We start from the raw sequence: 22,026 nt of genomic DNA on the forward strand, positions 1-22,026 counted from the left end.
TAAAGATTTGTCTTCTAGCTCAGATATACTTTCTTCTGCCTTTCCAAGTCTGTTGCTAAAGCTCTCCTCTGTATTTTTATTTGACACATTGAATTCTTCATTTCTAATATTTCCTTTGATTTTTTTCATAATCTCAATCCCATGGTAGGATCTTTCTTCCATGTCATGTATGGATTTCTATTACCCATGATCTTGCTTCTCATTGCTTCTGAGTAATGGTGTGACTAACATTTTGAACTAATTTGACGTATTCATCTGAAAGGCAAAGAGAGAGATGGGGGGGGAAGAAAAAAAGAGAGAGGGGGAGAGAGAGAGACAGAGAGAGATTCTCCATCTGCTGTTTCACTGCCCTGAGGGTTGCAAAAGCTGGGTCTTGATCTGGTTGAAGCCAAGGGCCAGGAGATCTATCTGGATCTCCCACCTGTGATAGTGGCCCAAGGACTTAAGCCATCTTATGCTGCTTTCCCAGGTACATTAGTAGGGAGCTGGGTCAGAAGTGAAGCAGCTGGGACCTGAACTAGCATTCATATGGGATGGCAACATCGCAGGTGGTGGCTTAACCCGGAACTGAACCATAATGCTGGCCTCAGAAGTTAAGATTTTCAGTAGTTTTTATTGAATTTTAAGTTAATATAAAGTTTAATTTTAAATAAGAGCTATGTTCAACAACTGACTACCAAAGTTTCAAAAACTTGAGCAATGATCAAGATGAATATAAATTGATTTCAGAAAAAATAATTAGTATTTCTCTACTGTTATGTCTTACTAACATTGTTACATATTTTCTATGAAATCTGGTGGTACAATTACCTTAAAACACTATACTTAAGGTCAGTGCCATGGTTCAATAGGCTAATCCTCTGCCTAGCAGCGCCAGCACATCGGGTTCTAGTCCCAGTCGGGGTGCCGGATTCTGTACCGGTTGCCCCTCTTCCAGGCCAGCTCTCTGCTGTGGCCAGGGAGTGCAGTGGAGGGTGGCCCAAGTGCTTGGGCCCTGCACCCCACAGGAGACCAGGATAAGTACCTGGCTCTTGCCTTCAGATCAGCGCGGTGCGCCGGCCGCAGCACGCCGGCCTCGGTGGCCATTGGAGGGTGAACCAATGGCAAAGGAAGACCTTTCTCTCTCTCTCTCTCTCACTGTCCATTCTCCTTGTAAAAAAAAACAAAAAACAAAAAACCAAAAAACCAAAACACTATACTTAATTTGTTACCAGCTTAGTTGCTAAAACAGTCTGCTTCTGTTACTCAGGTAATCATTTTATTGGGGCCTATCTTACAAAAGCATTATAATATATTCTTATTGATTATATAACTAAGACATTTTACTATATTAAATTTGCAACTCTTCCACTCCAGCTCTCTGCTATGGCCCAGGAGGGCAGTGGAGGATGGCTCAAGTGCTTGGGCCCCTGCACCTGCATGGGAGACCAAGAGGAAGCACCTGGCTCCTGGCTTCAGATCAGTGCAGTGCCAGCCATAGTGGCCATTTGGGGAGTGAATCAGGGGAAAGAAGATCTTTCTCTCTGCATCTCTCTCTCTCACTGTCTATAACCCTACCTGTCAAATAAAAAAAAATTACCAAGAATTAATTTTATCTTCTCTGTGATAATTTTCTTAATTACTTCAGAATTTTGTCGACTAGTCTTAACTACAGGAAACCAAATAATAATTTCATATTTTATAGTTTGTTTCTTAACCTAAAAGTACATATCTATATCTATATATACATAGGCTGAGGCCAGAGTTAACTATTCTTGCCGATTTCTAACAGGCCTGATGTTAATCTGCAGCAGCAACATGCCTATTTTCAGGTGTCATAATATTTAAACAAGCAATTACAATCATTTTGTCTCTATTTCCAGTCTTCCTTGAGAATGGGGACTGCCTAAGATACTCAGATTATTCAACAGATACAATGGGTAGTATGGACAATGGTTTTCAGGGTGAAGTTTTATTTTCATTATCAATGCTGATAGATGAATAAAATAAGTGTGATTTTTCATCTTCTGGATTTAATCATAGTTGTCTGGAGTTACTGCAGACAATCAATGAAGATGCAGCGGGAGGAACATAGGAAAAGTCAAAAGAAATTTCAGAGATGCCAGCCTTGATATCCTTGAGCCACTGAACTAAACTCTCCAGAATTCTGAAGAGACAAAAATATATTTTTTTGTGTTTAATCCACTATTTACTAGATGTTTCTCTCTGATATGCTTGCTTGCTCTATTCATAGCCTAAACTGCAGACATACTGAGCCAGGCTGTATTATGCTTCCAAGCTTTGACTAACACAGGGCCCTGTGACTAGATGTGCCTTTTCTCTTTGATCACCTAGCTTTATGAATAAGGTAGAGTATACTTTATTACATAATTTTATTCCTCATTTAATCATCTGTCACTTCAGTATTACAAATAATTTATCTTTGATCCTTATTATAACTTGTATATTCCTCATACTGCTTATAGCACTGACATTTGTTTGCATATGCATTTCTCTGAATTTCTCCTTAACTTTATTCCATTATTGTCCTCTACTGAAAACTTGATTGTATAATTTCACCCCTAATTGTTCCCTTTCCTTCACTAAATTTTAATACTACCAATATGTTCTAGATCTCTTTATATATTGCATGCATATCTATGTTAATACATAAAAACAGTAAGATTTTTCAATCCTGAGACAAATCAATTTTGCCCACTTTGGGCAGTACCATCTCTGTCAAGAATGTATGTTCATAGTCAGCATTTTATAGGCATATGTTCAAATAATAATACAATCTTGACTTTTAGAAATTTAACACAAAAGCTCTGCATGAGGCCAACATTAAAAATAAGTACACTTTTCCAATTTATATTTCAACCTATTCCTTGGTTTGACTTTTCCCTTTCATCTATGTAAGACACTTATCCTAATTCAAATTATTTCTATTAAGAATGGCAGGTGGACAGACTCAAATGGTTAAGACAAAAAGGTTAATATTGACTGATGAAACAGATTGGGAAAAATCTTGACTTCAGACATAGTTTAATTCAGAGTCTTAAAAAGCATCACCACAATTCAGTTCTTTCATTCTTTTGGGTCTGCCATGTTCTCTAACTTTGCCTTATCCCCAAATTTGTATTCTGTAGCCCATGGGTCACAATTTTGTAAATTTCTCTTCAGAGTGTATTTATTGAAATCAGAAACCTCCTGCTACAGAGTTAGGAAGGGAATGCCAAGAAAGGAAGGCCTGAGAAACTTCTCAAAGTGGATTCTTTTAAGTACAATTCAAGGGAGGAGCAGAACACAGCTTTGTAATCTTGATATCAAAAAAGAACAAAGCAAGAAAAATATATTAGATATGCTGCAGAATGGTATTAGAATAAAAAGAAATAAATAGGCCAATGGAATGCAATAAAGACCTAGAAATAAATGCATGCATCTACAGGAAACTGATCTTTGACAAAGGTGCTCAGAATATGCATTAGAGAAAGGGATATATTCTCAATAAATGATGCAGGGAGAATTGGATTTCCAAAGGGAGAAGAATGAAAATAGACTATCTTTCACTATGCATAAAGGCCTACATGTAAGACTTGAAACTATGAAACTACTAAAAGAAATCATAGGATATGATTAGACACAGATTATAGCAAGGTTAATATAAAATCAGGCTGCAAATGCACAAGAAACAAAAGCAAAAACATACAAATAGGACTTCCTTAAACTGAAGTGCCACAAAGGAAACAATCAACAGAGTAAACAGACATCCTACAGAATGGGAACAACCTAAATGCCCATGAAGTGTTGAATGGGTGAAAAAAATGTAGCTTATACATACAAATACAATAGATTGTCAGTGAGCACAGTTATCTGTGACAACATGGATGGAACTGTAGGTCATAAGGTTAAGTGAAATAGGTCAGGCACAGAAAGACAACTACAATATGATCTCACTCATATGTGGAATCTAAAGTTCATTTAAAAGTTGAAAGTAGGAACTGGCACAGTAGAATGGTGGGTAAAGACACCGCTTGCAGTGCCAGCATCCCATATGGGTACCAGTTTGAGTCCTGGCTACTCCACTTCTGATCCAGCTCCCTGCTATGGCCTGCAATTCCCTCGTGTCTGCTTTTGATTCTGTCATTTCCTTTGTGAAATTACTCATTTCTCAAATTGATTACAATATTGTTTGTTAGACAACATATTTATCCTTTTTCCATTTTTTGTTTTCAAGTTAGAATTTACAAGTATCACTTCTTTTTTTTAACTTTTATTTAATGAATATAAATTTCCAAAGTACGGCTTATGGATTACAATGGCTTCCCCCCCATAACGTCCCTCCCACCCGCAACCCTCCCCTTTCCCATTCCCTCTCCCCTTCCATTCACATGAGGATTCATTTTCAATTCTCTTTATATACAGAAGATCAGTTTAGCATACATTAAGTAAAGATTTCAACAGTTTGCTCCCACACAGAAACATAAAGTGAAAAATAATAGATGATTTTTTAAATGATGAAATCAGATCAGACCTATTGTCATGTTTAATCCCAGTGAGAGTCAAGTTGGGAATTGATAATTTCTTCTCTTTTTTTTAACAGAAGATCAGTTTAGTATGCATTAAGTAAAGATTTCAACAGTTTGCACCCCCATAGAAACACAAAGTGAAATATACTGTTTGAGTACTCGTTATAGCATTAAGCCTCAATGTACAGCACATTAAGGACAGAGATCCTACATGAGCAGTAAGTGCACCGTGACTCCTGTTGTTGACTTTACAAATTGACACTCCTGTTTATGGCATCAGTAATCTCCCTATGCACCAGTCATGAGTTTCCAAGGCTATGGAAGCCCCTTGAGTTCTCCAACTCTTATCTTGTTTAGAAAAGGTAATAGTCAAAGTGGAGGTTCTCTCCTCCCTTCAGAGAAAGGTACCTCCTTCTTTGAAGACCTGTTCTTTCCACTGGGATCTCACTCACAGAGATCCTTCATTTAGGTGTTTTTTTTTTTGTTTTTTGTTTTTTTTTTTGCCAGAGTGTCTTGGCTTTCCATGCCTGAAATACTCTCATGGGCTTTTCAGCCAGATCCGAATGCCTTTAGGGCTGATTCTGAGGCCAGAGTGATGTTTAGGACATCTGCCATTCTATGAGTCTGCTGAGTATCCTGCTTCCCATGTTGGATCACTCTTCCCTTTATTTATTCTATCAGTTAGTATTAGCAGGTACTAGACTTGTTTATGTGCTCCCTTTGACTCTTAGTCCTTTCATTATGATCAATTGTGAACTGAAATTGATCACTTGGAATAGTGAGATGGCATTGGTACATGCCACCTTCATGGGATTGAATTGGAGTCCCCTGGTATGTTTCTAACTCTACCATTTGGGGCAAGTCAGCTTGAGCATGTCCCAAATTGTACACCTCTTCCCTCTCTTATTCCTACTCTTATGTTTAACAGGGATCACATTTCAGTTAAATTTCAACACTTAAAAATAACTGCATATTAATTACAAAATTAAACCAGTCATATTAAGTAGAACAGACAAAAAAATACTAAGAGGGATAATGTATTAAGTTGTTCATTAACAGTCAGGGCTATGCTGATCCAGTCACCATTTCTCATAGTGTCCATTTCACTTCAACAAGTTTCCTTTTTGGTGTTCAGTCAGTTGTCACCGATCAGGGCGAACATATGGTATTTGTCCCTTTGGTACTGGCTTATTTCACTCAGCATGATGTGTTCCAGATTCCTCCATGTTGTTGCAAATGACTGGATTTCGTTGTTTCTTACTGTGGTATAGTATTCTAAAGAGTACATATCCCATAATTTCTTTATCCAGTCTACCGTTGATGGGCATTTAGGTTGGTTCCAGGTCTTGGCTATTGTGAATTGTGCTGCAATAAACATTAGGGTGCAGACCGCTTTTTTGTTTGCCAATTTAAATTCCTTTGGGTAAATTCCAAGGGGTGGAATGGCTGGGTCGAACGGTAGGGTTATATTCAGGTTTCTGAGGAATCTCCAGACTGAACTTCCATAGTGGCTTGACCAGTTTTCATTCCCACCAACAGTGGGTTAGTGTCCCTTTTTCCCCACATCCTCGCCAGCATCTGTTGTTGGTAGATTTCTGTATGTGAGCCATTCTAACCGGGGTGAGGTGAAACCTCATTGTGGTTTTGATTTGCATTTCCCTGATTGCTAGTGACCTTGAACATTTTTTCATGTGCCTGTTGGCCATTTGGATTTCCTCTTTTGAAAAATGTCTATTGAGGTCCTTGGCCCATCTCTTAAGTGGGTTGTTGGTTTTGTTTTTGTGGAGTTTCTTGATCTCTTTGTAGATTCTGGTTATTAACCCTTTATCTGTTGCATAGTTTGCAAATATTTTTTCCCATTCTGTCGGTTGTCTCTTCACTCTCCTGACTGTTTCTTTTGCAGTACAGAAACTTCTCAATTTGAGGCAATCCCAATAGTTGATTTTGGCTTTGACTGCCTGTGCCTCCCGGGTCTTTTCCAGAAATTCTTTACCTGTGCCAATATCTTGAAGGGTTTCTCCAATGTTCTCTAGTAACTTGATGGTGTCAGGTCATAGATTTAGGTCTTTAATCCATGTTGAGTGGATTTTTGTGTAAGGTGTAAGGTAGGGGTCTTGCTTCGTGATTCTGCATGTGGAAATCCAGTTTTCCCAGCACCATTTATTGAATAGACTGTCCTTGCTCCAGGAATTAGTTTTAGATCCTTGATCATAAATATAAGTTGGCTGTAGATGTTTGGGTTGATTTCTGGTGTTTCAATTCTGTTCCATTGGTCTATCCATCTGTTTCTGTACCAGTACCATGCTGTTTTGATTACAACTGCCCTGTAGTATGTCCTGAAATCTGGTATTGTGATGCCTCCAGCTTTGTTTTTGTTGTACAAGATTGCTTTAGCTATTCGAAGTCTCTTGTGCCTCCATATAAATTTCAGCATCATTTTTTCCAGATCTGAGAAGAAGGTCTTCGGTATCTTGATTGGTATTGCATTGAATTTATAAATTGCTTTTGGAAGAATGGACATTTTGATGATATTGATTCTTCCAATCCATGAGCATGGAAGATTTTTCCATTTCTTGGTATCCTCTTCTATTTCTTTCTTTAAGGTCTTGTAATTTTCATTGTAGAGATGGTTAAGTTTATTCCAAGGTATTCCTTGGTTAAGTTTATTCCAAGGTATTTGATTGTTTTTGTAGCTATTGTGAATGGGATTGATCTTAGAAGTTCTTCTTCAGCCATGGCATTGTCTGTGTATACAAAGGCTGTTGATTTTTGTGCATTGATTTTATACCCTGCTACTTTGCCAAAATCTTCTATGAGTTCCAATAGTCTCTTAGTAGAGTTCTTTGGGTCCCCTAAATAAAGAATCATGTCATCTGCAAAGAGGGTAGTTTGAGTTCTTCCTTCCCAATTTGTATCCCTTTAATTTTTCTTGCCTAATAGCTCTGGCTAGAACCTCCAGAACTATATTGAATAGCAGTGGTGAGAGTGGGCATCCCTGTCTGGTACCAGATCTCAGTGGAAATGCTTCCAACTTTTCCCCATTCAATAGGATGTTGGCTGTGGGTTTTTCATAGATTGCTTTGATTGTATTGAGGAATGTTCCTTCCAAACCCAGTTTGCTTAGAGTTTTCATCATGAACGGGTGTTGTATTTTATCAAATGCTTTCTCTGCATCTATTGAGATAATCATATGGTTTTTCTTCTGCAGTCTGTTAATGTGGTGTATCACATTGATTGTCTTGCGCACATTAAACCATCCCTGCATACCAGGGATAAATCCCACTTGGTCTGGGTGGATGATCTTCCTGATGTGTTGTTGCATTCTATTGGCAAGAATTTTATTGAGGATTTTTGCATCTATGTTCATCAGGGATATTGGTCTGTAATTCTCTTTCAGTGCTGCATCTTTTTCCGGCTTAGGAATTAAGGTGGTGCTGGCTTCATAGAAAGAATTTGGGAGGATTCCCTCTTCTTCGATTGTTCTGAATAGTTTGAGAAGAATTGGAGTTAGTTCTTCATAAATGTCTGATAGAATTCAGCAGTGAATCCATCTGGTCCTGGGCTTTTCTTTGTTGGGAGGGCCTTTATTACTGTTTCAATTTCTGTCTCAGTTATGGGTCTGTTTAGGTTTTTGATGTCTTCCTGGTTCAATTTAGGTAGGTTGCATGTGTCCAGGAATCTATCCATTTCTGATAGGTTTCCCTGTTTGCTGGCATACAAGTCCTTGTAGTAATTTCTGATGATTCTCTTTATTTCTGTGGTGTCTGTTGTTGCATTTCCTTTTTCATCTCTGATTTTATTGATTTGGGTCTTTTCTCTTCTTTTTTTAGTTAGTTGGGCCAATGGGGTGTCAATTTTGTTTATTTTTTCAAAAAACCAGCTCCTCGTTTGGCTGATTTTTTGTAATGTTTTTCTTGATTCAATCCTGTTGATTTCTTCTCTGATTTTAATTATTTCTCTTCTCCTACTAGATTTGGGTCTGGTTTGCTGTAGGTTTTCTAGATCCTTGAGGTGAATTGAAAGCTCATCTATTTGGTGCCTTTCCAATTTCTTGATGTAGGCACCTATTGATATAAACTTTCCTCTTAACACTGCTTTTGCTGCATCCCATAAGTTTTGGTATGTTGTGCTGTTATCCTCATTTACTTCCAGAAAGTTTTTGATTTCTCTTTTGATTTCTTCAATGACCCATTGTTCATTCAGGAGCATGTTGTTCAATCTCCATGTGTTTGCGTATGCTCTAGGGATTCCTGAGTTGCTAATTTCCAACTTCATTCCTTTATGGTCTGAGAAGCTGCATGGTATGATTCTAATTCTTTTGAATTTGCTGAGACTTGCTTTATGGCCTAGTATGTGGTCAATCCTAGAGAAGGTTCCATGTACTGCTGAGAAGAATGTAAAATCTTTAGCTGTAGGATTGAAAGTTCTGTATATATCTGTTAGATCCATTTGGGCTATAGTGTCGTTCTAATCTACTGTATCCTTGTTGATCTTCTGTCCTATTGATCTGTCTATTTCTGAGAGTGGAGTATTGATGTCCCCCAGTACTATTGTATTGGGGTCTAAGTCTCCCTTTAAGTCCGTTAACAAATCTTTTAGATAAACTGGTGCCCTGTAGTTAGGTGCATATACATTGATAATTGTTATATCTTCCTGTTGAATTGATCCCTTAATCATTATGTAGTGTCCCTCTTTGTCTCTCCTAACGGTTTTTGTGGTAAAGTTTATGTTGTCTGATATTAAGATGGCTACGCCCGCTCTTTTTTCATTTCTGTTGGCATGGTATATCTTTTTCCAGCCTTTCACTTTCAGTCTGTATGGATCTTTGTTGGAAAGATGTGTTTCTTGTAAGCAGCAAATAGATGGGTTTTGTTCCTCAACCCAATCAGCCAATCGGTGTCTTTTAACTGGACAGTTCAGGCCATTCACTTTCAATGTGACTAATGATAAGTGGTAACTTTGCCCTGCCATTTGCCAAAGATAAGTTCTAATATATGCTTTGATTTCCCTGCGATCTTTTGCTGTGAGGTTTCCTTCCTTGGTTTCCTTCCTTTACCTTCTTTCATATTGATGACCGTGTTTCTGTGTTTCTGTGTGTTACACATCTTTAAGCATCTTTTGCAGGGCTGGACGAGTGGCAACAAATTCTTTCAATTTCTGTTTGCTATGAAAAGTCTTTATTTCACCTTCATTCACAAATGATAGCTTTGCAGGATATAATATTCTGGGCTGGCAGTTTTTCTCTCTTAGTACCTGGGCTATATCTCACCATTCCCTCCTAGCTTGTAGAGTTTCTGACGAGTAGTCAGCTGTGAGTGTGATTGGAGATCCTCTGAGAGTAATCTGACGTTTCTCTCTTACACATTTTAGGATCTTTTCTTTATGTTTCACTGTGGAGAGTTTAATTATAACGTGTCGTGGTGAGGATCTCTTTTGGTCGTGTTTATTAGGGGTTCTGTGAGCTTCCTGTACTAGGATTTCTCTGTCCTTCTCCAAACCTGGGAAATTTTCTGCTAATATCTCACTAAAAAGGCCTTCTAATCCTTTCTCCCTCTCCATGCCTTCAGGAACTCCTAGAACCCGAGTGTTGGGTTTTTTAATAGTATCCTGAAGATTCCCGACAATATGTTTTAGATTTCTTTTTTTTATGCTTTTTTTTAAAATTTTATTTAATGAATATAAATTTCCAAAGTACGATTTATGGATTACAATGGCTTCCCCCACATACCGTCCCTCCCACCCACTACCCTCCCCTTTCCCACTCCCTCTCCCCTTCCATTCACATCAAGATTCATTTTCGATTCTCTTAATATACAGAAGATCAGCTTAGTATACATTAAGTAAGGATTTCAACAGTTTGCTCTCACACAGAAACATAAAGTGAGAAATAATAGATGATTTTTTTAAATGATGATGAAATCAGATCAGACCTATTGTCATGTTTAATCCCAGTGAGAGTCAAGTTGGGAGTTGATAATTTCTTTTTTTTTTTTTTTTTACAGAGGATCAGTTTAGTATGCATTAAGTAAAGATTTCAACAGTTTGCACCCACATAGAAACACAAAGTGAAATATATTGTTTGAGTACTCGTTATAGCATTAAATCTCAATACACAGCACATCAAGGAGAGAGATCCTACATGAGGAGTAAGTGCACAATGACTCCTGTTGTTGACTTTACCAATTGACAGTGCTGTCTATGGCATCAGTAGTCTCCCTATGCTCCGGTCATGAGTTTCCAAGGCTATGGAAGCCCTCTGAGTTCTCCGATTCTTATCTTGTTTAGACAAGGTCATAGTCAAAGTGGAGGTTCTCTCCTCCCTTCAGAGAAAGGTATCTCCTTCTTTGAAGACCTGTTCTTTCCACTGGGATCTCACTCGCAGAGTTCTTTTGCCAGAGTGTCTTGGCTTTCCATGCCTGAAATACTCTCATGGGCTATTCAGCCAGATCCGAATGCCTTTAGGGCTGATTCTGAGGCCAGAGTGCTGTATACTGTAGATTCCCAACAATATGTTTTAGATTTCTAATTTCCTCTTCTTTTCTTTGGTCTGACTGTATCCTTTCCTGTTCTCTGTCTTCTAAGTCCGATATTCTCTCTTCTGCTTCACCCATTCTGTTTGTAAGGCTCTCTATTGTGTTTTTCATTTGATCTATTGAATTCTTCACTTCAGTCACTATCACAGTTTCCTGTTGTACTAGTTGTTTTGTTTCATTTTGATTCCTCCTTAATATTTCATTTTCACAAGAGAGATTGTCTATCTTGTCCATTAAGGATTTCTGTAGTTCAAGAATTTGTGTTTGAGAACTTCTTGATGTACTTTTCAATTTTTTGAGATCTGCTTCTTGCATTTCTTCTATCTCATCATCTTCATAATCTTGAATTGGGGTGTCTTTTTCATTTGAGGGTGTCATGGTGACTTCCTTGTTTTTATTACCTCGGTTTTTGCATTTGTTTTTGGGCATATTGGAGATATTTGGTTTCTTCACTGTGGTGCTTTTTCTTGTTATACTATGACTCTAGATTAAGTGGACTATCTGTTTTTGATGGAGCCTTAGGGCTTGAGATGGGTGTGGCCTGAGAGCTCTGTTTGGTGTGCCAAAGGTGACACTCCCAGGTTAGGCATGGTAAACCTCTTTCTCTCTTTCTTTTTTTTTTTTTGATTCAAAAGGGAAGTAATTCCGCACAGCTGAACGAAGTTGGAGGTAGTTAGCAGGCAAATGATATACCCACAGGAGCCAGAGATCAGAAGCTCTTTCCCAAGGACCAAACAGGGAATCTGTTCGGCCCTCAGAGTGGGCTCAAATTCTCCCACTGGGTTGCCAAAGTTACGGAATTGTAGCATCTCTGGAGAGTGCTCACGTGAATTCCGTGAGTTCTCTCCCCCACTGTCTCTTTTTTCACAGTCTCAGTTCAGTAGCACCACAAATTTACTAGGTCCTAATCTCCTGTTAATTCGCCCCGCCCAGAGTCAGGTTTTTCTGCTAGGCTCAGGGCGGTGCAGACCTGAGGTCACTCTGCTCATGACGTATGTCCAAGATGGCGTCTGCTCTTTGTCTTGCTTGCCCTTGAGAGGTGAGCGGAGAGAAACCCGTGTCCGTACCAGTCACCTTTTTTTTCTTTCTCTCTCTCTCTCTCTTCCAGTTAGCCTGGTGAACATCCCCCCCCCCGGGGGTCGTTCCCTCTAGTCTCCTCTCTCCGCTTGCCTGCTGGTGTCTCGGGCTATTGAGGTTCGGCTCACCTCGCGTTCCAGCGCTGGTGTGTTGAGTCTGCCGCTGGTGTCCCGACTGTGGGCTCCCACGCTCTCCACGCAGGTCCGCTGTGAATCACACATTCTGGAAGAGTTTCTTCTGCTGTTTCCTCCCCTACTCTTCCTTGAACCTGCAGTATCTCCACTTTTATTAAACTATCTCTCCCCAGACTATCAGTGTGCTCCCTTCCTATTCCGCCATCTTGCCTCGTCCCCTGATCTAATAATTTTATTATCAATGTACTCAATTATGTTTTAATAATAGGAAAAGTAAAACACTTCATAAATACTTGTTTGGAAATTTGATGGACTTCAAAGAAGAACATAGATTTCAATTGGACCCCCAAACTGGACTGACAAATTTGAAATTAGGTACAATCAAAAATTGTAAAAGTGAATTTCAAGGTGTTGCTAATAACGTTTATTTTTCCCATTCAATCGAATGCATAGCAGAAAATTCATGGATGCATGTGACATGGAAAAGGAAAACTGGTTTATAAATGAGTTATTCTCATTTATAAACTTTGGTTTATAAATGAGTACTTTGGTTTATAAATGAGTTATTCTCATGCATTGGCATTCCTTCCAGTTTGTGAAATTCCAGGAGTTATTAATCAATTAAGGCTGCATTGTTTGAAGTAGCCAGCAAAGTTATTTTCAGGTTTGAGGGTTTCATAAAGAGCAGAATAAGAAGACACGCAATGAGTGTTGTTGCTCTCCTGTCACCGGTATTCTTCCTGCCAAATGTGTGGTCAGTGTGTCAGTACATACAGAATGGATTTTGTGGACCCAATTCAATTTAGAAATACAGAGTAGATGATGGACAAAATTTCACAATTTATGAAGAATGCTCTTGACAGTGAATATCAAATAGAATAATTTCCTAAAGGACCAGTTCCATATAGAATATGAGTCTTAATTGTTCTCCAAAGAAAGTCATGCCCTACTAGGATAAAAGCAACTGTTCATCACAATGCAAGACTTCAAATTACAGTTAATGTCCATGCGCATAAGCCTGCTCTTACAGATAACCTGGATGCAGTTACCAATACTCTATACAATAACTTTTTCATATATCAACTTTTCTCTCTATGTTTTCTTTCCATTTTTTTCCTTTTTTCCCACTGTTTCAAATTTACAACACTTTTTTCATGCTTCACTATGATGAGTATTTCAGCTTTGCATCACTTGCAATACTGGAGATATAAATATGGTAGACTTTTAGAGAGTTCAGATTTGTTTAATGCATTTTTTTCAAATTTAGCTGATTCAGAGTACATTCTCATAATGTAGACTTTGTGTTTAAGGACAGTGTATGCACATAAAAACATTCAATCTTCCTCAATAAATGAAAAGAAATCCTTTTGTACATCTGTGTTTGAGAAAGACAAAATTTCTTGATATTTCTATTCTTTGGGTGACTGCATACATAATCATATATTTCTTTCTTAATTTGCTTTTTTATTTGTAAAGGAAAGAGAGAAAGAGGGACAGAGATAGATGGAGGGAGGGGGAAAGAGAAAGAGAGTAAGAAAAGAGAGAGAAGGGAAGGAAAAGGCAAGGTGAGGTGAGGCAAGGGATTGGAAGGGAACAGGCATTTGTTCATACTCCAAATGCCCTTGACTGCTAGGACAGGAGTATGCTAAATCCAGGAGCTGGGAACTCAATCTGGATCTCCAACATGGGTTGTAGAGACCTAACTACTTGAACCATCATCTGTTGCATCTAAAAATACACTTTACCATGTGGCTTGAATCATGAATAGTGCCAGGAACTGATCCCAGGAACTCTGGTAAGGTATACAGGCATCCCAAGCTTTTTCTTAATAGCTATGTCAAAATGCTCACCCCACCATTCTAAGTCCCTTAAGACTTAGATTGTCAATATTTCAGATTACCAAAGTAACTAAGTTGGGTACACAACATTTCCTACCAGTATGTCATGCTTTTATATATTTCATTTATAGACATATATATTATATATATATTTATATGTAAAGAGAGATGATTCATTAGTTTATAATTGTTATACCCATGTGACTATCATTTGTACACTTGAATGATTATGCATGAGAAAACATGCATAATTATTGCCTGTTTTATTGTGTAAAGTGGCTTATGAAGTGTTCTGCTGTGCTTTTATATGTTCCTTTTAATTAATATTTTAAAAATGAAAACCAATGTCTTTTAAAGAATTAGCTTCTTTTATTCAGAATTATAGTTCTCAGATTTCCATCTTTAGAGACACTCATAGCAACATTTGGGATTATTGTCTTTGGAATTGATGTCTTTTAGGATTACCACCAAATCATATACAGTTACAGAAATCACAAGCTTGAAAACCATTGTTGCAGTTGTGTGACTGAAGGACAATTTATTTTTCCATTATGTTTTTGTTAACAATTTGGGTTATTTCCAGTCTTTGGCTATTCTGTATACTGCTTTATGAGAATGTCTTTTGTAGGACATAAAGACATTTCTGTTGGGTATATATATCTAGGAAAGAGATTACTGGCATATAAAGTACATATTTAGTTTCTAGTAGCTGACAACAAGTTTTCTAGGGTATCTGTAAAACATTGTAGTTTATATTCCTGCAAACAGTTTATAGGAGTTGCAGTAGTTTAGCCTTCTTACCAACAGTAGGAATTGCTTATCTTTCTTCTTTTAGATGTTCTCTTGGTTGTATAGTGGAATTAGGTCCTGTTTTAAATTTGCATATCTGTGGCAAGTGAAATTGAGCACAATCACATATTAATATTGATCAAGCAATATTTTTTAACTTGTTCACTTATTTTCCTCAAATTAGGCATAATTTACAAATAAAATCTATATAAAATATACAGTGTGAGGTTTTGATATGTATACATTGTAAAATGCTCACAATTACAATCACCATCATATTCAATAACTGACATAGTCACCCTTTGTTTCTTTGTGTATGAGTGGTAAAAATACTTAAAATCTATCATCTTGTCCAATTTCAGGTATATTCATGCTGTATTGTTAACTATAGTTTCCATGTTATGCATTAGATTTCCAGAATTTCTCCTTCTTTCTATTTTAAATTTGTACCATTTAACCAGTAAGATCTTGGCTTCTGTGAGTAGTTTTGTTTATATTTTTTCATATAACTGAAACAATAATTTCTGACTTATTTTGCTTAGCATAATATCCATAAGATTTATCTCTGTTGTTGCATATGGTACAATTTCCATATGTTGTTCATTTATTCATTTTGCTTAGCATAATATCCATAAGGTTTATCTCTGTTGTTGCATATGGTACAATTTCCATATGTTGTTCATTTATTCATTTGTCCAGCCATGTAGGTTTGCTCCATATCTTGAATATTGTTAAACATGCAATAACAAATGAGAGTACAGACACCTCTTCAACATAGTGATTTTATTTCCTTTAAATGCGCACTCAGAACTAAGATAGCTAGATCAGTTTACTTTCTCATTGGCTTTTCTCAAAACTTTGCCTTTCTCAACATCCTCTGAAACATTTATCTTTGTTCTTTTTCATAATAGCCATTCTAACCGGTGAGCAGTGATATTGCATGATATGATTTATAATTTCTAAAGATGAGTGGTAGACTGTCTTTTCATTCAGCTATCAGCCATTTTGATGTCTGCTGTGAAAAATATTTTTCAAATATTTTTTATTTAGTTCCTTTTTCAATTTCATTTGGTTTATTTCATTTTAGCTATTTTTTTAAAAATTACTTTTACTTATTTACTTATTTGTGAGGCACAGAAATGAACACAATGTGCCCACAAAAACAGAGAGGCCAAAGCCTGGACCAAAGATCCAGAAACCCAATCAAAGTTAGTATCAGGAACCCAATTACTTGAACCATCGTTATTGCTTTCCAGGTTCTTCATTTTGAGAGAGCAGGAACTGGGAGCAAAAGCTAGGAATTCAACCTAGTTACTCAGATATGAAAACAGGAATTACAAGAAACAATTTAACTGCCAGGCCAAATGCCTGCCATGAATTTTTACTGTTGTTTGAGCCTCTTACATATTTTGGCTATTAACAGTTTCTCAGATGTATGATTTCCAACTATTTTCTCCCATTCCATAGATCTTTTTTGTTTACTTTGCTGATTATTTCCTTTGCTGTGCACAATGTATAGTCTGATGCAATTCTATCTACATGTTTTTGCTTTTGTTGCTTGTCATAGCCCAACATCATTGTCCAGAACAAGGTCAAGGAGCTTTTTCTTTGTTTTCTTTTCAGTGTTTTGATGGTTTCAGTGCTTCTTTTTAAGTCTCTCAACCATCTTGAGTTGATTTTTGTATATGATATGAAATATGTGCTTAATTTTATTCTTCCAAACATGGTTATACAGTTTTCCCAACATCATTTGTTGAAGAGACTATCCCATTCCCATTGTGTTTTCTCGGTATCTTTGTGAAATATCAATTAACAATAAACATGTAGATTTATTTCTGAGCTCTTTATTCTGTACCATTGGTGTACATGTATAATTTTATTCCAGTATCATACTATCTTGATGATTATGTCTTTTTAATATATCTTAAAATTGGGAAGTGTGCTGCCTCTACCTTTATTTTTCTTACTCAAGATTACTTGGAGTATATAAAATAAATTTAGGGCTTTTTTCTATCTCTGTGAAAAATGCCACTTGAATTAGAAAGAAATTGAGTAATGCAGGAATGTTGAAAATTTAATTCTTCTAATCCATGAACACTATCTGTCTTCCTATTTGCTAATATCTATTTCATTAATGCTTATAATTTTCAGTACATAGGTCTTTAATCTCTTTTTTGTTTATTCCTATATATTTATTCATTTGAGCACTGCTATGAGTGAAATGTTTTCTTAATTTCATATTATAGAATTTTGCTGTATATACTGATTTTTGCATGTTAATTGTACAATAAGATCATCTCTTGCGCAGAGATATAATTTTATTTCTTAAGAATTTTGTGTCTTTGATTTCTTTATTGTGAAATTCTTGTAGCAGTTCTTTCAATACTATTTTTTATTTAAGTTCTGAGATTAAGCACCCTTACCTTGAGCCAGAACTTACAGGAAAAATTTCGGTTTCTCTTTATTGATATCCACCCTGCTTTTGCTCATCATATGTTACCTTTTTGTATTGAGGTACATTCCTTCTGTAAGTAATTTGCTGAGGAAATTTTTTGAATCATAAAATGATGTTGAATTTTGTCAAACCCTTCTTCTACATCTTTTGATAAGATTACATTATTTTTTGCCTTTATTATGTTAATGTAGTACATCACAATCCATAGCTTTCTGTATGTTCACAGATCTTTTGGATAAATCCAACTTGATCATGATGAATAATTCTGGTAATTTGCTATTGAAATTGTGAATATTTTGGTGAGAATGTGTGCATCTATAGTCATTAGGAATATTGGCCTATTTTCTTGACATGCCTTTATGTGGCTTGCATATCAAACTGATACTAGCCAAATTCAGGCTTTCATAACAAAAATCTCATGGGAACTAATTTCAAAGGGCACACCCCCAGCACCCAAGTACCTCCCATTAAAATCCATCATGTAAGTGTTTAAGCACCGCTGAATAGCATCCTGCTGCAGACCAAATATTTAACACAAGGACGTTTGAGCGATATTCAGCCTCCAAAACATAGAACAAAGTCACATCTCTCCTGGAGACTGGGGTGCTAACATGTCTGTATCAGTAGTGACTCTATGTCTGAAGCATGGTCATAGATGGTATAGTTCAGTAATCTGGGTCCAGAGTATGGGTACATGTGGAACATTAGTGACTTTAGGGTCTAGTTTCAATGTGGTTCACTGTGGAGGTGGTTTACATACCTGAGGCACAGGTGCTCATGTGGCAGCAGAATTGAGGTCCATGACACAGACGCCTGCAGAGTGACCATGACTCTGAGACCCAGAGTAGGAAAGAAGCTGTAACAATGCTTGCGGCACTTTTACCCATGTTTATAGCTTTAGGGACATAGAGTAGAATACATGTGAGATTGGGAGAATGGCTACCCCAATCAAGAGTGGCACAAAAGGGGCTCCTTCTTGGTGTTGGGCATAGCAGCAGCTCCATCTCCTGAAAGATTTTGGCAGCAATGGCTATTCATTTTCAATGAGCTCAGTGACAAAGCTTAACACCAGGGGTGATGGTGGCGGTCACCACATGGCTGATATTGGTATCTTTGCCCTTCTTTGTTTCTTGAAATCTCCAGATGTCTCAGATATGTTGATCTATCCATTGATCTTTTCTTTATTACTTATACTCATTGTTTCTCCACCTTGATGCTACAGATTCTTAAACAAATATCTGGGCAAACTCAAGGCTGTTTTTAATAATGAAAGGCTTTCTTGCTTGCTTGCTGCCTTCTTTTTTTTTCTTTTTGGATGAGTGAAAAAGCTTGGGCATTTACTTTGTCATCCTTTTGATGTCACTGTTAATTGTAACTTATTTATGGACATTACTTGTCCCAGCTAGTTTGGGTGGCTATAACAAAATATCATAAACTAGGTGACTTAAATACTAAATATTTTTTCTTACTTTTCTGGAAAGTGGGAACTATAAGACAAGGTGCCAGCAGATCTAGTATTTGGTAGGTCTTTGTTTTGGTTTGAAGATAGTATTCTCTCTGTATCCTTGCAGGGACATTTTTCCTGTATTCTGATAAGGATACAAGTCCTGTTTAGTGCTCTATCCTCATGATATAATCAGTAAAGGCCTCATATCCTAATAAAATTATATTGCATGCTAATATTTTTCAATATACAAATTTTGGGAGCAGAACAATATTCGGTTCATAACATGACTAATTTTCAAAAGAAACTAGGAAATAAGGAATGGAGAAAGTGTGGAACGTGTGAATAAGGAAAGAGGAAGGAAAGGGAAAGGATTCAAAAATTTCATTCAAAGAATTACAATTCAAGATCATAATATTCATTTAAAAATGAATGAATTCCGCCAGGCAGGCTCCTGCCCCGTGCCCGAATTAGTGAGTGAGGGGGCACAACGCTTGGGGTGAGGGAAGGGGGGAACCCTGTGTGGAAGAAGGAAACTCGGGCCTGCCCCCGACCCGCCTGCCCACCTATGCCTGCTCCTCCTGGCCTCTCACAGTGGGGAAGGGGCTGAGAGCTGAGACAGGGGAGAGGGGCCCAGGAGCATGCAGCGCCCCCCGCGGGGACTGGGGAGAGACAGAGAGTAGCTCCTGACCGAGATGTCTGTGACAGGACATGGGGGTGGGGGGGAGTGACAGCCCCCCTGGGTGGGGTGGAGGGAGTGTGACAGCCCCCCTGGGTGGGGTGTGGGGCGCGGTTACTGCAGAGCCTCCGCCTAGGGGCCTCTGGCCCTCGTGCCTGGCCGGCTGGAAGCCATGCTCCACGCCCTTCACCTCAGGCTCTGTCTTACCCCAGTCGCTGATGCAGGCAGTGTAGGGTCGCCCTCAGGTGAGCAGCTTCAGCTTGGGCATCCAGCTCTGGCGCACGACCCGGCTTGCGTTGGAGTACACGCTGGCTCCGATGGCGTTCCTCTCGCTCTCCTTGAAGTTCCGGCAGCGGTCCTTGAGGCCGCAGCTGTCCAGTGGTTTGCCGGTGCCACAGCTGGGGGCCAGTGCGTTCCCGTCAAAGGAGGAGGCGAGGAGCGGCCGGCAAGACCTGGTGCCGGGTTCCTGAGCTGCGCCCTCGTGATGCACACCTTGGCGCCGGCCACCAGCTGCGGCTTCTCGGAGGGGCCACCTTCGTCCTGGAGCTTGGGGTAACAACAGGTGCTGATCTGGTCGAGGAGCTGGGCTGGGAGCGACGCCAATCTTGCCGCACCCGGATCCGACTGCGGGTTCCGGGAGGGCCTCAACCTTCTCGGCTGTCGGGCCCAAGTTCATCGAGCTGTGCACGGTGCACCTGTTGCAGATCTGCCGGCACTGCTCATCCAAGCCTTCCTCCCCGCGTCCTCCTCCTCGTGGTAGGAGCCGGGCTGTTGCTGGTGTAGGGGCTCCAGGTGCCCGGGCTCCTGCGCTCTGACTTGCTGGGCCCGCTTTGCACACCCACAGCTGCCGCCACTGCCCGGCTGGCTGGCTGCCCTGCCCCACCCCCCGCGGCCAAGGCCACCCCGGCGGGGGCCTGCTGCCAGGGCTGCCGGTTGGCCGCCAGGTCCAGCATGGAGAACTTGGCCATCTTGCGGCTACTGCCACTGCCGCCGCCGCCCCCGGCCACCTTGGGGCCACCGTCTCACAGCCACTTGGCCCCGGGCGTGCACTGCAGAGTCCGACTCCTGCTGCTCCGTCCTGACCCGTGACACGAGGGGCAGTGGCGAGCTGCAGGCCGGCCAGCCGGAAGTCTGCATCACGGGGCTCTGTGGCTAGGAGGAGGGCGCCCCTAGGTGTGCAGGCCCTGTGAGTCGCCGCTCCGGGAGCTCACCTTCAGGAAGAACTCAGCGCCTTTCTCCAGGATCTCCTGGATCTGCAGGAAGCCCGCCGTGTACGTGAGCAGGAACTGGTCCTCCACGTTCGTGCTCAGCGGCCCGTGTAGCAGAAGCTCAGGGTCTGCTGGAACGACTGCAGCTGCACGGCCGCCGGCAGCTCCACCAGGGCGCTGCAGCTGCTGTTGCACAGGTCCCAGGAGTAAGAGCTACTGGTGGCCAGCACGGCCCTTGACCACCACCGACACGTCACAGGGCAGGCCCTGCAAGCGCTGTTGGCTGAGGCACTCCAAGATGCCATTGCTAGGCCGGCGCCGCGGCTCACTAGGCTAATCCTCCGCCTTGCGGCGCCGGCACACCGGGTTCTAGTCCCGGTCAGGGCGCCGGATTCTGTCCCGGTTGCCCCTCTTCCAGGCCAGCTCTCTGCTGTGGCCAGGGAGTGCAGTGGAGGATGGCCCAGGTGCTTGGGCCATGCACCCCATGGGAGACCAGGAAAAGCACCAGGCTCCTGGCTCCTGCCATCGGATCAGCGCGGTGCGCCGGCCGCAGCGCGCCGGCCGCGGCGGCCATTGGAGGGTGAACCAACGGCAAAAGGAAGACCTTTCTCTCTGTCTCTCTCTCTCACTGTCCACTCTGCCTGTCAAAAAAAAAAAAAATGCCATTGCTGAAGTTGGGGATCTCCATCTGCAGGCTCTGCGCCATGGCGGGGCTGCACGGTGGCCGCGCTCCGGGGGCTCCTGGACAGGATCCGCAGCAGCGGTTAGGCCCCGGTCAGGGGCCTCGGCCTCTGCCTCTGCAGCCTCCGCGGCCTCCATGGCCTCCGCCTAAGCAGCTGCGGCAGCCGCGGCGGCCACTCATTGTTGAATTTAATTGTTTTAAAAAATGATGTATAAATGACTAAATTATGTGCTAATACAGGTCTAGAAAATATTTGAATTATTGGTCCAAATATGACACCAATATGATATGGTTCCAAATATGTATCTATAATACATTATAGAAAATTATACTGTATCTTATATGATAGTTTCCATCCTAATTCTGGGTAGCTTTCGGACTGAAATCAATGTCTTGATGGATCTAACTTAAGAAAGTCAAAAAACTACAATCCTGGCCAAGAGTGTAAGACTACGTCACACAGTCTAGCACTGAAGATCTCCAACACTTGCTTAAGGAGAGATACTGGGCTTCTACTGATGATGAAATTAGTGGTTAAGACGAGATCATCATCACGGGAAGCTCAGCAAGTTAGAGAGAGAGGCCGGGGACGGATCCCAGCTGTGTGAACCCAGCGCTAAGAGATGGAGCTCTCAGAGCCAATCACACAGTTCAAAAGTCAGCCAGCCAACCAGTCACG

General features: G+C 40.2%; 1 pseudogene; it reads right to left on the minus strand.

Annotated features, from left to right (window-relative positions):
- Nucleotides 1-19,571: 19,571 nt before the first annotated feature.
- On the minus strand, nt 19,572-21,371 carry LOC149121364 (nucleus accumbens-associated protein 1-like; annotated as a pseudogene).
- Between the last annotated feature and the right edge of the window lie 655 nt (nt 21,372-22,026).

This window comes from Oryctolagus cuniculus, chromosome 17 (assembly GCF_051225735.1).
Source record: "Oryctolagus cuniculus isolate XC-2025 breed Fujian yellow rabbit chromosome 17, ASM5122573v1, whole genome shotgun sequence".
NCBI classification, from domain to species: domain Eukaryota; kingdom Metazoa; phylum Chordata; class Mammalia; order Lagomorpha; family Leporidae; genus Oryctolagus; species Oryctolagus cuniculus.